The 19005-nt window shown below is 38.8% G+C and overlaps 1 pseudogene; it reads right to left on the reverse strand.

Annotated features, from left to right (window-relative positions):
- Positions 1–39: 39 nt before the first annotated feature.
- Positions 40–10643, reverse strand: LOC149049611 (uncharacterized; annotated as a pseudogene).
- Between the last annotated feature and the right edge of the window lie 8362 nt (positions 10644–19005).

The following is a 19005-nucleotide window of genomic DNA, read 5'->3' on the forward strand; positions in this document are numbered from 1 at the left end:
CCGAAGTAGACAAAAAACAACACACTTTCCAACGAAATAGAAAAGTAAGATGGTGGGGGGAGGGAACCAACTTTAACATAAGTGGCGTACAGTGGTACCTCATACAAAATGTTGAAACCTAAGTTAGATTAGGAGGTTGCCTCTAAAAGAAATGGTGCCAAGTTATTGACACCTGAATTATAACAACAAATATGTAATCAAAATAGTGAGATAGGTGACAGCTACCGTATCAGTTTGTGATTCCCGTTCATATGCCAGAGGGCCTGTGGGGAACGTACGTTAAACACGCGTCTACGGATGGCATTCATAGACCTTAGCCTCCAGCCAATGAGATCGACTCTCTTTATGGCACTCTTTAGTCTCTACCTCTGCACTGGTACACCTTGGGAAACAAGGTAACCTTCGACTGTTTTGGAACCTGTCAACAAAAATAAGAGTTTAAATTTCAAGCACCCTGTTACACAGTGGTGAAGTCAACGCCTCTTGTGCTTTCTTGAACTCTCTGTTTAAAGAGTACAAAGCGTGTTCTGGATAAGCAAAATTTTGTGCAAACACTGCGGCGGGCTTAACGCTCCTGTTACACAGTGGTGAAGTCAACGCATCTTATGCTTTCTTGAATTCTCTGTTTAAAGAGTACAAAACGTGTTCCGGATAAGCAAAATTTTGTGCAAATTCTGCGGCGGGCTTAACGCTCTTGCTTTTAAGTTGGTCGCGTTTTGTAAGAATCTGCTGGAAGAGAACAGCATACGGGATTTTCAGAAACGGTCCTAAGTTTACGTTCATACTGCAAAAAAGGCGTTTGCGTTTGCGTTTGCTATGTGTGATTATGTCTACGTTTCTTGAGGTGTTCAATAAATAACGCGTATCGGCCGACAGGCTTCAATTCCTTTTTAGCAATCTGAAAGAAATAGAGGTAAACAAGAAAATCTCCCCTTTCAGATGTTTATCATGTCTAGTTCCAGAGAAATAAATTGTTCTGTCATTATATACTGGTTCTCAAACTGTTCATTACTAGGCTACGGACAAAAAATCTTCATTTGTTAACTGAACATGAGTGGCTACAACCTAAAAAGATTCTATGAGGACTTACTCGATCTAAGAAAATTTGTCATAATACGATGGATTAAATTATCCAGGAAATCGTCCTCAACGTCACTGTAGCGGGACTTGTTCGTCAACACATACTCGGCCATTCGGTTTTCAGTAGTTCGCTTGCTAATGTCAAGCATTAGAGCCATGTCTTTATACGTGAAGTTGTTCTCTAACAAAGATAACTACTGTTCATAAAGGAAAACACAGTTCTTTGAGAGTAGATAGTTTACATTAAAAATTGAATGAAACTTTCAAAAGGGGAACTCACTAAGGTTATAATGGATAACCTAAGAGCCATCCGGACCAACAACGACGCAGAAGGATGGCACAACGGGCTCAACCGACGGGCGCAGGTAGGTTAATTATCTGCTTGTCATTACGCTACGGTTGTTCGGTTTTGTCGCACATTTCCTCCTTTCGAGTTCGGATGTTATTTCCATATTTATATGTATTTTCCTCATTTTCTTCTCAGGAAAAAAGTCAGCTTCCCCTGTACATGCTGATCCAGCTGCTTCACGAAGAGAGCCGCTTAACGACTCTCCAAATCTGAATGGTTTCGGAGCACAAACTATGCAGACTCCAGCGACGAACCTACCGGCAGCTGCAAGAAAAGTTCTTCAGCCTGTGGGATCAACACGAGAACGGTGATCGGACAGCGAAGCAGCTGCTGCGAGCCTGCTCCGAACTCTACGGGCCGCGAGATTGCTAGCAACCCGATCGTCGAACGATCTTGTAGCCTTTCGGTTCGGTCAAATACAAAAACGGCTCCTGTAGGAGCCACCCAATCTATTAAGGTCATGACCAACGAAAGTTCTCTGTATTTCACCGTTTGACCACATTATTTCTTGTTTCTGGTCGCCCTAGCTCCCACGCACATATAAACTTTCAAAATGGCCGTCGGTCAATTAAAATTCAAAACTTGTCTTGGTTCTAACTTGTTTGCAATGTTCGATAGCAACTAATTTAGACACGACTCAATCTGGGGGCGAACTCGACTTGGTGGGGGTCGAACTCGAAAAGTGTGGGGGCGAACACGGTATAAGGTAGGGGCGAACTCGAAGGGGCGAACTCAATAGGGGGCGAAAGCGGCGGATACCAACCCAAACTGAAAATGGAAAACGAATTTCTCCTCCTCACTTCTGAAAAAATAGCAGCTGCTACTCGGAAATCGAAAACTTAGGTCTTCCTCGGCGTCCTGCCTCACTCACTACTGGTGCTTCATACCCACGAAAAGGCTCTTGTTGAGGCAAGTTTACGTTCAGATGAGAACGAACTTAAATTATTAAGTCAACCGTTTCTAAAGAAATGTGTCTATTAACCGACGCTACCTCGTAAAGAACCTCCAGTCTCAAAACAGTATTCTCTAAATCACCTCCACGATTTCCCCTTTCTTGTATATGTTCAATAATATTATTTCCGGGGAGTCTGATAAATGCTGACGGAAGTCCATGACTCTCAACAGTACTGAAGGACAACAAACCACGATGCCTGTGAAGAAAAAATTCTTTAGGTGGAGACGAGGCACTTTAAAAGCAAGTAAACCTTTTTTGGCTATTTCATCAACTAGAAGTTTTCTTTGCTTAGCCCTTAAGGCAAAATGAGAAACGCTACAAGTCACGCAACTCCAGTCAATATATCTAGTTTATACCAAACTCGGTCTGTAATAATAATAATAATAATAATAATAATATTGATAATTGACGATAATAAATCACGGGCGACGAGTAGTGAGGACGTGTGACAAGCAGCTCTCCCGAAGCTTCGAGTTTCATGGTCTAATCGAAAGCAAGCCGAGCTTAAAGCGCCAGTGCTAGTTCTAAAGGTATCCTTAGATGTCTTGCAATATCCCTTTTTAGGAATAGAGGCACCTTAAAGCGAATTCTCCTAATTTATCTTTCAACAAATATGCCAAACCAACAGCAACCTCGACCAAGACGAACATGGACGAGCCAGATGAATAGCGACTTGCTGGAGTGTAAAACTAAAGCAAAGGACATGACATCGTCTGAAACCCACCTAGAGAACTTTCTGGGAGAAAAAAAGGTTTCATGAAAGTTATGGAGGAGCTGCCTGCCTAGATTCAAGCCTGAATCTATCAAGTCAAAACTTTATTATTCAAGCTGCTAGCATTGAGAAATCACTCTAAAAAGGCTGCTAGAATATTCGTATAAATGTTGGTCATGCAAGGATCTATTGGGCAGAATGGTCGAGAAGAAACCGTAAATACAGGAAAGAATATAGAAGAAAATTTGCATTTAACTTCAACAACTGAAAGTAACTTGCACATGTCCTCCACCTCTGAAGTCCCAGTGGAATCAAGTCTAAACAACGAAGCACTAAAGATAGCTCACAAAGCAAAGATCATTTTCTCATCAATTCGCGACGTCCCAGGAGACTATGCAGATCGTTTACTGGACACGCGGATTTAATATGAAACAACTATTCGCGATCTTAAAAACATCAACGAAGTAATTTCAGAGCTGAAGAGCCAGGAAGCGATATCGCCTATAGCTAACCCGTTCGAGTGCCTGTGGATGGTTAACTTCCTGATGTACTCCGTGGTTGCTGCATTTCTCCTACTAAAAGGATGGAAGAAGGAAACTAATCAGTGACGCACGAGACTTTTCATAGCCTACTTCCACATCTAAGGGAACGCACTGAAGGAATAAAAAAACATACATGTGTGATGATGTAAGAAAGAGAATAAAAATACAAATAAAGTAAAAGGAAAAAACATAGGAACCCGTGTTGCTTTCCCTTTTGCAGAAAAACTCGAAAGAGTGCCGTATATCAATTGTTTCGCACGTGCACGCAGGAAAGGCCATGACATTCAGCGATAACAATAGCAAATGCAAACGATATTTATATTTGTTCTCAAGCGAGAGCGCAAAATTTCTCGTCTGTAAAAGCCGAAGTTGTGGCACACTGGGACTTGTAATAATGTCAACCAACAGGCAGCGTGTGACTTTGAAATCTCTTAAAATGAGCAATGTTGATGATAAACAATCAAATTATAGACCAAAGAATGTTTTGTTCCGTACAAAAGTCCTATTTGCTGATTTTAGCAAATCTCTAAAGTAATAAACTACAGAAGAAGGCAACGCTTCGATTTTCCTCATCAACCTTGTAAAGGAGGACGGCGAGACTGCTCCTCTTTTCAAGTCGGATAACTTAGCGGTAACACCATGTGCCTTGGCAAATGATGGAACGTATTTGAAACCAGCCACAGAATTCGATTCGCGCATCTAATAAAATGTTGAACCAAAATTCAAAGTTGATCTCGCTCATGTCAGAGAGCACAATGATCCTTCTGCTGATGACCTTTATAACAATATCATTACAGAGGCCGTTGTTTCATCGTTAACAAACATAGACGATAAATTCAGTTTACCTCGTGTAGGTGATTACGCGACGCAGAAAGGAAAAACGGGGGAGACAATGGCAAATGAGTTTCAAGAATGTTCAGGCGTGCCAAGCATGCCAAAGACGCGCATCAGGCCAGCGGAATATTTTAAAATTGAAAAACATGAGACGTGAAAGCTTTTGTAACGTTTGCTTTGAGAAAAAAGATATCTGTGAAGACTGTCAGGAAAAAGGTCATATTAGCCAGATACCATCTTTAAGGGGTTGAGATCATTTCCTTGATAATGGCTCATTTGTAGACGCAAGGTTGTCTTAGTTCTGTCGACAGATTATGAGTCGGGTAACAAAACGGCGTTTGAGATTATCGAGTCAAAAATCGTGAAAGGTGAAATAGATCCGTACTTGTGGCTACTCTCGATTTTGCCTGACTGCTCCCACGAATGCAAAAACCTTATGGCAGCATTTTTATACTGGTGGCTGAAATGTGGAGATGAACGATCTAATCTTTCCCGGCTAAGAACCCTGCGAAACAGATCGAAAAACACTACTTAGGAGAAGTTTCGAGAATTGGTTCCGAAGAATGATCATTTCAAAAACAAGGATCGACAACACCCTTCCGCCGTTCTTGAACCGAGCAAGCAAAACTTGATTGACGAATTGAAGCAAATTGGGTACGTCTGTCAAAACAGAACTAGACAAGTTTACGCAAGAAAATCGTAAAGGGATGATCCCATCACCCACATACACCCACAGTTACATACTCATTCTACAAGGCTCGATTGCAGAGCCTTATTGATAAATTAATCTTACTTATCTTCCACGGAGCAGCTATGATCTAAGAGGAGTCAAGATGCTATTTGTCGGTTAGTGCCGATAACCTCTACATAGAAAACAGTAAAGTATCCAATTTCTAATAGAGAAGTAACATGGAGAGAAAAAAAACGGAGAAGCATGAGCAAAATTGATTGGACATGCTTTACTTGCTCCTTACTCCGCCAAAATTTTTTACCGAGTTCTCAAATTTTGCTTTCTTTCTTCGAAAAAAACTATTTACCGTTATCTGAAATTGCCGGTGTAAGTTTTCCTGGTACCAGAGATTGTGGAGGATCCTAAGAACCAAACTGTTCATGCTGATTTACACGCAATCTCTAACTGCGCCGCCAGAGGTCATCTCATGCCGTCTATCACGTGGATGAAGAATGATGACGCACTTGTTGTACACTCTAACCTACGGACTAAAGTAGCTAAGATTTTCCTCGACGACAAGCAAATTCATAGCAAAACTGGTAGTAAAGGGTATAAAGAGGGAAGATAATAGAAAATATTACTGCTTTGCAATTAATAGTGGGGAAGAAGAACCATCAAAGCCTGTATTCTTGTCCACAAAGGATCTAAGTGAGACACGTGTTCTATATTTCCTATCTTGGCATTAACTTTTAATATGGATCGACCATTTCTTCTGGGAAGGCGATGAAATCCCAGCAGAAAGTGTTTTAGAACTGCTCACTTGAGTGAATTTTCAAAATTCCTTGAATACTGGACAGCAACAACGAACAGCGCTGCAGAAATAGCTCCGAAATCTGCTTTCCTGTTCATTAAACAGTTAGGTGAGGTAGCATACTGATACTACGTTGTAACTCAGCATTCATTTACCTTGCAGGGCAATCATGTAGCAGAAATCAGTACGAGATTTTACTCTATCTAAATTGAAGAAAAACCCCGTTTTTGCCGACCGAGCCATTAATATTTCCTCCTTTATACAAATCCTAGCAGGAAGATAATCAGGTTTCGGTTTGTCATTATTTGAGACGAAACGACCAACAACACCAAATAATGCGTTTGACAGATCCATGCGATGTTCAGTCTCACTATTTTTAAATTGTTCTTATTTCAACGAGTGTTTTCAACTACAGCCTCGCTAATAAAGGAACAACAACGTTCTTTTCCCCTGATTACTGTGCTAGGTGTGTGTGGTGGCACAATAACTGCATTCATGAGCGGATTTTCGCAAAACTGATGCAGCCAACCCGTAATACTCCCTAACGTGCATGCTGGTATTTGGTTTGAGACTACTTTCTCACTTGCCGTCGTCGAGTTCCCATCAATTTGTAGCAGCAAATTTGTTACTGATAACCACTTTTCTTTTCTCGGAGACAATTCTTGTTGTCACCGAATAGGTTCATGGTGGAAGCCTTGAAAGCTTTTTGAGGTGCAAGGGTGACGGAAGTAACGCATTATTTCCCTCCAAATCAGACAGACAAATGGCCCCATATATATCCTGCCACAATTTATTTCGATTTCCTTATTTATAATCTATGGTGTAACTAATATTCAACCAAACGGATGAAAAATCTCCGGTCGGCGTAGTGACTTGTTCGCTTGTTCATTCCAGTTTATACAAGTTAATATTACAAGATCATGCACCATTTTCACAGGGTAAAGTTCCATGTAGATGGTCGTCTTTAGAATCTCTGCGAGATCGAGTTTATACATTCAAGAGCAATATGTGACAGAAGTAGCATATGAAGGCTGAGGTGGGGAAAGGGGGGAGGGGGAGGGGGAAGTGGGCGGGGGAAGTGGGTGGTTGACAATCCACATGCTTTTGGCCGCTGAGATTTTCACCATCCCATTCTCCCTGACGTTGTTATACCCCCGATGCATACGTAGAATATGTTGGAACGAAAGCGTTTTAGGATTGTTCCACGCCAGGTTTGATCGCACTGTCTGAAAAACCATCGTCAAAAATATGTAGTGTTCGGTGCCAAAGACTCTCAGAAACTTTCAGCTATAATTGTTGGTTGTCTTTTTTTTTCAAATTTTCTTTGTCCCACGCTCGTGGCAATACAAAAACATCTTTCTCTACGAATTTTTACTTGTTATTATTCCAGAAAATTCATCACATATTTCGCGGAAAATAATTGATTCTGATTGCATTCACACGAGACATTCAATGTGAAAAGTTTATTTAGGATGAGTCAGTCAGTCTTCTAGCATACGCATCCTGATACAATCTTAACATGTGTACCCTAAAACTGAGGGTTGTAGATAATGAACCTGTTCTACGCCAGATACGGAAAACCACTAAAAAACCACTCTTTAGTGTGACCAAAAATGCGTGGAAACATATTCATCATCTAATGCAGCAGCGCTATACCCCGAGGAAAAGGTAAACTAACCTGGTTGCACTTCTAATAACAAAGAAAAATCAAGGATTGTAATGATCTTGTACAGAGATTTGGAATACCAAAATTAAAAAAAAAAAAAAAACCAAAAAGAAAGCGATCAAGACTGACCGACCTTGAATTACTTAATTTTTTCCGCGTAACGCTTAGATAATCCGAAACTTCCATGATACCACGCGAACCTCTTCAATGTGCGATCAGAATGCTAATTTTGGACTTATTCTTTCCCATGTCACTCAAACCTCAGCAAGTACATGTATGCTTAACTAAAAGCAAGCCGTTAATCATTGCTTTTTGGCTATCAATGTGTTTCTTCCGCCCATTTCTAGCTGGTCATTTGGCATACTACTTTGGGAAATGGCAACTTTTGATAGGTCACTAAATATTTGATGAAATAGAAATTTCGATATAAAAGTGAGTGCTGGCGATGGGGGAAGGGTCAGGGATGCATACGAATTCACGTTGGTTGAAGAATTTCAAAATACTTTGTTTTTTATACCCTGGGAGAGGTTTTTGAAGGAAGGAAAATTAGGCAACTTTTTTGGACATTAATTAAATAGCATGTTCTTCCATAAGTCTTAGTGGATTAAAAGGGATTTCTTTAATAAGTTGAAATATTCTGGGAGCAGCATTATCAGGTTTTCTTTGCAATTTTGAGCTCACTGGCTATATGTCAACAGATGTGTCTGAGGGAGAGACAGCTTTAAACTCTATAATCAATTAAGGTCAAGTTACTATTGTTAAGCAAACTCTCTTATTAGTAATACATACATACATACATACCTACATGCATATATACATACATACATTTATTGAACACATCCCCATCTGGGGCTTTTCAGTGAGCTAATTGGATTACAAAATTAAAATAAATACAATACAACACGAATTGTATATCTTTAAATAAAATATGGTCAGTTTAAAAATTCATCCAAAAGGTGATTTTTTAGAGCTCTCTTAAAGGAAACGGGACTATTACGTAATTTAAGGCTTGGATCTAACTTGTTTTAGATATAGAAACTTTTATAATGAAACGTTTTCTGTCCTGTTGCAGTTTTAAAAAGAGGAATGTTTAGTCGTTGAAAGTTTCTAGTTATACGTCCAGATACTCTGCCTCTTGTTACATTCATAAATGTTAAGTTTTCCGGAGCTTGACCTGTCATACATTGAAATGTTAAAGCAGCATCTCGGTAATACAGTTGTGTTTTTACAGGGAGCCAATGTAAGTTTCTAAATACAGGAGAGGTATGGTCATACTTCTTTGCGTTGCAGATAATTTGCGTGGCAAAGTTTTGAACGTATTATAATTTACGAATATTACAGGCTGAGGTGGATTACCATACAGATGAACAGTAATATAGTTTTAACGAAAACGAGCGCGTTTATTATTATTTCAAGCAGTTTTTTATCGAAAACGAAAAGATAACGTGGGCTCAAAAATTACTCCGAGGCCTTTGACTGATTGATGCGGTATAATGTCTTTTCCTAGTAGGGATATTTAAAGTACAGTAATTTCGAAGACATCCCTCGGCTTGCCGCTTTGTTTCACTGATATTCTCTAGTTGGATGTTAGATACGGAGTCAGCTGGTTCATTACTACTCTTTCACATCATAGAGAGTTTGGCAGTAGTGAAATTGGTCTGTAAGTATTAGCTTTTTCGTGATCTCCGTTCTTACGAATTGGACAGACTTCGACAATTTTCCGAGAAGTTGGAAAAACTCCGCTTGTAAGATAAGCGTTAATGACGGAAGTAATACTAGGGGCAATAATTGGCAAACTCTCTTTGATTAAGCGAGGTGATATCTTATCAATTCCTGGGGCTTTCTTGTTAGGTATTGAGTTAACAATACCTTTAACCAGAGAATATCGTGGTAAAAGAGAACTGGTCTGCGACAGCATAATTTTTTTGGAGTGCATAACTGAATTTTCCCGCAAGAAGTTGGGTCTTTGCCATCGTAGATCTCCCAACCGAGCTCAAAAACCTGTGAATTCATTTGCAACTGTTTGATCGTCTTTTGTAAAACTTTTAACAGTCGCAGGCTTTTTTGGAATGCACGATCTGATTGCTTTCCAAATATTTCCAACATCGTTAGGGTTTCGTTTTATTTGTTCTTCTAAGAATTCCCTTTGCGCGAGTCGAATTTCCCGTATGTCTTCACTTTTAAAATTCCGATAGCCTGACCAAACAGCCGGGTCGTCCACCTTTTCTTTCGCTTCGATCTAGCCTGAAGAGCGAGTATCCTGGGAATTGTACCTCCAAATCTGAGTCAGAGTTATGTAGCCAGCTTTCTGAGATTGATAACTGATAGATCTTGAGCCAAGATGTAATGATCTCTATTCTTGAGCCACCGAATATTCAAATGAGCAATGGTGACATTGTTTCGAGATTTTTGCTTTGTCTTCGTGTTTATTTGTTCAGTTTGACTCGAATTGTCGCCAGGATTAAACTCGACATCGCCGAACAGCAATAGAAGTCGGACTGAATCCTTGCTTTAGTAAATGCCTTGTCTCTCGCCATGCGAAGTGTTGGCATAATTTATGTCGTTTGCCGCCGCACAGACGATATTTTCTCCTGCAAACTGTTCTCCTCCGCATCAAAAATGATACCGGAGCTAAGGCTAGAAAAATCGTTCTGGAAACTCAGGCGAGATTTGGCTTTTCCTTTAGTGAATAGCAAGATAAAGAATGCGATTTTCCACAGTGGCTTACACATGTCCGCCATGTTATGAGGAGTTGTTTATAGTAGATAATAACCCGCCCAATAATTTCGTATAATTAATACTTTTCGTCAAGGAGATCACAATCACTGGACAGGTATCACGGCAATAACCCCATTGTACTTCAATACTTGTGACCTTCCACAGGATTTCAGTTATTTTGCTTAACGGGTGACTCACCATACCCTGAAATTCCAGCACCACTTGCCTTGGTAAAGCGGCTTTCTGCGGGCTACCGGCTGTCATGTCCTCATCAGTGCTCGGAAGAACTGTAAGCTTCTCGATCATTTTCAAGCATGCGTTTTTATATGCTTACATTCATTTTATTAGTTAACCATATTAACATTATTCAAGTAATTCGAAGCATTTTACACGGGAGAGGAAATAGTACATGTCGCTGTTAGATGCTCTGCAGTTTCGCTGTGTTAAGATTGAGTGAATTAAATGAATAAATGGGTGCAAAAAATTAATGAATACTGCAATGCATTTGTAGTTATACAAAGATGACATCTTATTGGAACGAGGATCCTTTGATGAGACCTTCGTTTGCTGACATCGTAGATCAGCCGAAATAATTTTTGCGAGAAGTAAAGGTGGGTGAAATTGAATTTAGGCAATTCCATGGCTCTTACTTCCATTCTTTCCGATTTCTATCAGTTAAGTAATAAATTTATTCGACTCGATAAGATAAATTACACAATGAAATCTTCAAAGGTTCAAATGAGCAAAATTGCATTAATTTAGAGAAGAGTCACATGAGATCAACAAAGCGGCGACAAATATTGAAACACCCTCCGTTGTCCAATTGGCGTATTTATTATACTGATATCCAATTTTTGTTAACATACGTAAAAGCATTGTTGAGATAGTTGAAGGTAGGTCAGATTATAATGGTTCAAACGGTGTACCACTGCTTGCCTAGTGAGCAGGCTCTCATTAATTTTTTGATACTTCTTTTCTTTTTTATCTGCTGCCTTGTTCCAGTTATCTTCATTATCTGCTGTTATTATGATTATCATATATTTTTTTTCCATTACTAAGCTTCACTCGTGCATCTAACCTGAAATATTATCTTCTCTTTGATTCATCGATTTCAGAGGACATATACTAACATCACAGAGGATGAAATAAGTGGGAGATTTGAAGTGAACTAGAGCCAAAGCATGCTTATGTAGAAAGCTTATGTTCATAGCCCGAGCATAATTTCAGTTCACATCGACAAATCGTCCTACAATCTAAAACTAACTTTAGTTGTGACAGGTTCGGTTTGTTACACTGTAATTATTTGCTAAGCGACAGCGCTTAGAATCATAGGATCTTAGTCACAATCATACCATCATAGAATCTTTAGTTTTGTAGAATTTACAGACTACGTTGTTAAAGAAAGATCTTATTCGTTGTGTTGAGAAATACAAAGAAGCAAATAAATTCTGATTTCCCCAAAAAGGAATCAAGATCCAACCTTCTGATTGTGTGTTTTTAATGGAACTCATTACAGGTTAATATTTTTTTCTTGTTTTTTGTTTGTTTGTTTTTTTAATGAGAAACAGCTCCCTTACTTACCGGAGTTTATTCTTTATAGACTCTGTTTATTGCCTGTCCCTGTGATTTTCAAAGTTTTTATTTCATTTTAATTTATTTTTATTTCTTGAGCTTTTTAGCCTTTTCCCTTAGGAAACTCAGTCAATACCATGCTTTATTGCAGTATTTTTTTCCTTATTAAAACTATTTTTCCGTGCTACAAGCAAAGTATCGTACCATGATATCACTCTTTTTGTTATTACCCTGATCGTGTATTTTTTTTTTTTTTTGAGAATAAAAACTTGTACAAAAAAACATTTTACTCAAAGTTTACAAAAATGTATAATATTACAATTAGAAATGCGCTGGTTTGGTGTGATAAATAAACAATAGCCTCCATTTAGCGCAAAAATATGCTTGGGTATTTGTCCGCAGACATTATCTGTTCGGAGATGCTAACAGTTTTCCCAGAGCGAAGCTCGAGGAATACTGTGAGCTTCGAGGAACAGATAATATCCGAGGACAAATATACGAGCATACTTTCAGGCAAAATGGAGGCTACTGTTTTTATTACCCTTCAATTAGCTTTTGCAACGTGCGGCTGAAATGTTTACGAGTATCTTACTGTTTGTGATAGTGTGGTCTGATCGTCCGGTTGAGAGTAGTTCTAAGGAGAACTGTGAACTGTTGTCGGTAGTGGTGACTGACGTTCCGACTACCTTTACACGATCTTGTACATTTTATATGAAATATTTTCCTGGGTAATCCGACTTGATCTTCATTTCAGCTTTGTTACTGGGTGCAGACACTCTGGGTCGTCTTTATCCACTGTTGAAAACTGGGGGTGGTTGTTGCTATCAAAAGAATCGTTAGCATCTCCTTCAGAGAGAGAGAGAGAGAGAGAGAGAGAGAGAGAGAGAGAGAGAGCTAGACGAAAAGGCACTTTTGTAACGTTGATGTGGCACTTTCGCAACGTTAAGTGGCACTTTTGCACCCCTCAAGTGACACTTTTGTAACTAGTGGCACAATTCTAACGTAACTTATGGCACTTTTCTAACTTCACGTGGCACTTTGTTAACCTTGCATGGCACTTTTGTACCATTGTGGCACTTTGGCACCTTTATGGCACTTTGGCAACTTTCATGTGCCACTTTGGGAAAGTCAGGGTTACATGTTATTATTTTTGTTATTGTTTTCAGAACCTAACCTTCATAGCGTTGTCAAATCTGCAACCTCTTTTCATGGTTTACACACTTTATAATACACAGTAGGAATATCACAAAATGCTCAAATATAGAGTAAAACACAAGGTGCAGGAGAGAGGTTTGAATACTAAGAATTGGCATCATTTGTATGGCAATTTCACAACTCGTTATCGTTTTTATAACGCGCACCAGTGTCGTTTATCGGCGCTCTTTTAACTTTGATAGTTGACTTAGGCCTTCTTCCCTTGTCAACTATCAGCAAATAAAAACCACGGGTTTGCCGTCTTATTGTTAAATAGTCATGAATGACATGGAAAGAATACAAGCTGAATTTGATTTTTTCTGGGTTGAGAAACGCGCCAACCACAGAATACAGCATTTTAAATGTGCCATGTTCAATATGAGTTTTAGGAAGAGGCTGGAAAATAGAAAATGATAGAATATGATAGGATAGAAAATGCCCTGCAAATTTCCTAGTTCCAATTACCTCAGGCCCTCACGATTCACGTTGGGGAACGTTTTAGTTTGATTGTCATCAGTCGTCAATTTAACTCACGCTACTTCGTTCAGTCGTTATTGAAAACACTGCCTTCGGCAGACAGGCTCAGTCTCAATTCAACATGCAGCACATTCAGTCGTTCGTATATTTTATTTGCTTTCATTTTAGTCATTCTTTATTTCCCGCGCCTGTTTGATTGACGTCTTTAATTTTGCAACGCAGCATATTACATGTCAACGGGAGCATTAGTTTTTAGTCGCGGATTGTATGTCATTGTTATTTCTGCTTTTAATTTCTCCCTCTTTTCTTCCCCTCTACGTCTTAGCCTTGAAATCCTACCCCCGCCACCCTGTAAATCTTCTTTGGGCATCTTTCTGATCGATTTCTCAGTTTGGCTCCTCTCGTGTTCTCGATCCACCCTTTCGCTTGTTCATTAAGATGGCCGGATTCTCTGGCTTTTGATTCAATCTGTCGAGGTGCAAGGGAGGAATATTAGGGGAATAATCAAAGGAGCTACGTCACGGAAATTTTGTGGATAGTTGGTCTAAACTGCTCTGAAATTATTGGTAGACTACTTAACCCAGAAAAACATCCAGAGAAAAATAATAAAAAATAAATAAATTTGCGGAAAGAAATAAGACCCCTACTATTAATTTCGATTTTTTGATGGCCCGAGGAAACAACTTGAAAAGTTTAGCCTAAATTTTTCACGTTGTAATTCATTTCCATCCAAGCCATTCGCAGCCAAAGACGGTTGTAAGCTGTTTCAGTGCTCTGATATAGCAATTGTTAATAAAAATGGCAGTTATTTTCAGGTTTCCTACGACACCAATACATAATTTGGCTGTTTAAAAATTTGTTAAAATCCTTGACAAAGCCCCTTCAAGTTGTATAGTGTCTATCGCGTGTCCCCTTCGTGCAGAACGCTTACTCTTACAATGCAGTACTTAAAATGTTTCAAAAATTGTTCATGGTGTAAAAAAAATTGCTTCAGTGTGTGGCTGTAGCTGCAGCATCAGTTGTCTTGGAAGCAGCCATCATTTTTATTATTATTTATGGGCTAGCATACTCAGATAATCTGGAAATGGTGTTCAACCCTGATATTAATCCATCATCCAACAGCGACTGATTCACCTTGGGAATTACTGTGCTTTTGCGATGTTGTGCAAGACATTCCACGGTGCCTTCAATGAATTATTTGAGGTTTTAAATCCACGCAAAAAAAAAATGGTTATTAGAAAATTGAACTTCTTTTTTTAAGCTCGACGTCATTACTTTGTCGGTAAAAAGAAACAAAAAACGAGCAAAAGCAACAGCCAAAATAAATAGACCTATAGGTAAGCTGAAAAAATCTGACTTCTTTTAATTCTGACGACGTTGTGCAATTTTCTATGCTCGATGAAAAATTCCTTGCCGCCCTTGCCTCTCTGACACAAGTTGTATTATTTTCAGACTTCAAAGGAATAAAAATTCAGTGAGATTACCTCAAACATTTTAACTACGGCACATTCATGCGAGTGTGCTGACTAATTCGTGCATTTTTCTCTTAAGTGAGGAATTTTATCACGGAACGGAGCTTTTCTGCAGTAGAGATGCCTAGAGGTCATTAATTATTTAACATTCGCTAAAAACCGAATAACTGCCTGTTTTATTATAACAAGCAAACTTAACTGAAGTTTGAACCCCTTACTTCCCCCGCTCATCTTTCTTTATATGCATATTTGGCGCTAAAAATAATCCCGGAGTTTTATACCAGCTCATGGAAATTGGATGACTGGGTATTTTATTATGCTATAAAGTCAGTAGAATTCTAATATTATCAAGTACAAAATATGGTGTTTGAAACTTCCCCTTGACAACAAAATCAGTCGAAACACCAAAAGTATGTGTATGGAGGATGAGCAGGTTTTACCTCTAACTGCAGGAATGGGTTATAAGCTGCTAGCTTGGAATTACTAGCAGAACAAGATATATACAAAGAGAGTTTATGTACAAAAGGATTTGAAATCAGGCGCTGTGCAAGGTCATTTCTCCCTTTGTCGCAATTCCTAGCTCAATGTTACGAAATGTGGCACTTTTGCAACGCGGCTTCGCAACAAGACATGGTTCCAAAAAAGTGGCTGTAATTGCAAAACAACGCAAGCTGAAAAGCTGTAACTTGGTGAACATAACGCTAAGTAGACAAGGTCAAACATAATAACGTTTCAGACTTTTTCCTCAAACGCCTTGACCGCAGTAAAACATTCAAGTTCAAAGAGTAAACTTTAGGCCTTTTTCGAAACGGTAAACTTGAACGTAGATGAAAGTTTATACTATTACACCCGACTTTCTGCCAATCTCTTCAATACCCTGTTTAAAATTGGCGGGGTGGTCGGGGGAATATACCAGCGCTTATTAGTCTCTCATCTATCTATTTATTCAACATAAAATTGGATTGTTCCCTTCTTTTGTTTGCGAAACCCCGATCACTGGCACTTTTGTACCTTTTTTGATGTAAAAAGCCATCTAAGATAAAAGCATTTTAAGTTGTGGACGTAAAACTCTGGACAAACATGCACAGTACTCTGCTATTGTAAGTCCTAGAGTTTCATTGAAAAGGGCAAGATTTTGAAGAAGTTCTAACAAGGGAGAAAAAAAGGTGACTAAAGTGCCACACTTTTCGTCTAGAGAGAGTGAGAGAGAGAGAGAGAGAGAGAGAGAGAGAGAGAGAGAGAGAGAGAGAGAGAGAGAGAGAGAGAGAGAGAGAGAGAGAGAGAGAGAGAGAGAGAGAGAGAGAGAGAGAGAGAGAGAGAGAGAGAGAGAGAGAGAGAGAGAGAGAGAGAGAGAGAGAGAGAGAGAGAGAGAGAGAGAGAGAGAGAGAGAGAGAGAGAGAGAGAGAGAGAGAGAGAGAGAGAGAGAGAGAGAGAGAGAGAGAGAGAGAGAGAGAGAGAGAGAGAGAGAGAGAGAGAGGGAGTGAGAGAGAGAGAGAGTGAGAGAGAGAGAGAGAGAGTGAGAGAGAGAGAGAGTGAGAGAGAGAGAAAGTGAGAGAGAGAGAGAGTGAGAGAGAGAGAGAAAGGACAAATATATGATCAAAGTGATTTAATATTATTATTTATGGAACGCTTTCCTCATAAATGTTCAAAAGCGCTTTACAGAGTGTGCGTTTGAAATAAAATGATAAAACCAAAGACAGAATTTACCAGCTCATCACTAGGATAAAAATTATAGGTTCTTAATCTAAATATTGAAATATAATAAGTTACCATAAAAGATTGGCATCGGCCTGTCGAAATAGATACGTCATCATCACTGCGGAAGATGATTTTTTCCACCCATGCACGAGCACGCACGACCTTGGCGTGATGCGCAACCCGTGCAGAAGTGGCAATAGCAGACACCGTCCTTAATTGAGAGAACACTGTGTTAATCTGTCAAACAAAGACGAAAGTATTCTATTGACTGCTAAATTCAAAGACTTTCGAGGCAGAAATCGAATGGATACGAAAACTTGTTCTCAAAAACTTTTAAACGTAATTATTACCATACCCTACCAAATGTATAAAACTTGATCTATAATGGTTAATAGAGTGGGATGCAATTTTAAAATCACGTGTAAGATTTCACACCAAAATTGCTCGACAGGAAGTTCAATTGTCACTTAATTACAGCCCTTTCGAAATCGCTAAATTTATGCGCCCAAATACATAATTATACAATAAAAATATGTTCTTGATCCAGGCTGAGCTTGTTTGTAAAAAACAAAAGCAACTCACGAGTAGGCACTCATTATCGGCGCTTTGGCACGAAAATGTTTCCGCCTGCAGAAGTGAAAAATATTCACAAATAAAAAATGCGACTTTGTGAGCATCAGAATACAAAATGTACACGGGGGAAGGGAAGAGTAAAAGTATACTCAACCTAAAAAATAGCTATAATAGTATTGTAGTCGCTAATTCACAATTTATTTCTAAGCTCCAAAACAATCGAGATCAGCTATATGATTCGAATATGAACGAGCCTTAGGGAATCCGCAGTAAGGTTAAATGAAAAACTGCAACAATAACATGTCCGACTCATTTCTTTTTCACCCCGCTGTGCCTCATGGGAGGCACAGGCCTCCCAACACTAGAACAAGAAATTCCTTCCCTAAAAATGTTCAACAAAAGGTAACAACAAGTAGACTGGTATTTTGATGCGTCCGATCTTCTTGAGGATAACTTGAACATTTCAGAGGTACAGTTGAATAAAGGAGCTAAAGAACAATTCAATCTCTGAAAAGTGCTTTATCATTATGGTTACGGCTTGGTAAGTTTTCAAATACCTTACGGCTCAGAAATCAGAGTAGGAATTTCGCTTTTAGCTACCAGTAGATTTACCTCTTCGTTAAATGAAGCCTTTGCCGAGGTTTTTTTTTCCTGTTTTGTTTGTTGATTTTACCGATAATTTCCGGTTCGCTAACGATATTTGAGTAAGGTCAAAAAATTGCATATGGTCTTTGCAATTCAATCTGCAAACGTTTTTGTCACGTGCAACCATACGTATATATATATATATATATATATATATATATATATATATATATATATTCTTTCTATTTTGATTTGGGATTATAAAAAATATTTGATTAAATTCATCATTCATTCGATAGTTTTTCGTTTTAAATGAATTGTTCAACTTTCCCTATTTTACCTTAGCTTATTCAGATGTAGAGGATCAACAGTTGTTTACTACGTGTTGTATCTGTTTCTCGTTTTCTAGAAGTTCTGATCTATGCAGAAGTGTGTGAAAAACCCAGTTTGCATCAGGGAGAGTTCTTACAAAAATCATAGAGGCGCCGTTTATTAAAGCCTAATCTCGTCGATAACAAAAACGAGAAAAAAGCTTCGTGATCTCCGCTTGCTCAACCCACGCATTACAACTTTTTGCGGAATAATCAGTCCTTGAGAACGCTTTGAAGTTTACCGTTAAACTGACTAATCAAACAGGATAAGATGTGTTTTACTTCCTTGAATACTTCCTTGAATCGACCGTTCGCTTCCCTTAAGCATGAAGCGCTCGCCTACTAAGACTCAACCTTAGAAGCAGCTGGTGTTTCATATTGGGCCCTGACGAGTTTCACTTCCTTTTTTCTTTCCAAGGTTGAAGTTCTCGCCCCGCTATTTTGAACATGGGTAACGTCAAAACCAAATAATTAATCCCATAAGAAAGACAAAACAACAATAACATTTGAAAGCCATCAACCTCTGTAAATTTAGTCTTAGGGATTTTAAGTTCAAATGATAATCAATATCATCATCATCATCATCATCATCATCATAGCTATGAAAAAATGCACTAATAGAGTTTGATTAAATTTATGAAGAATGTGAACGCATATATTCCGTTGCATTGTTGATCCTGATACTAAGTGTAGCGGATGAACTTAACTTCTTCTTTCCTTCTATTC

Source organism: Pocillopora damicornis, chromosome 2 (assembly GCF_964200805.1).
Source record: "Pocillopora damicornis chromosome 2, jaPocDami1.2, whole genome shotgun sequence".
NCBI classification, from domain to species: domain Eukaryota; kingdom Metazoa; phylum Cnidaria; class Anthozoa; order Scleractinia; family Pocilloporidae; genus Pocillopora; species Pocillopora damicornis.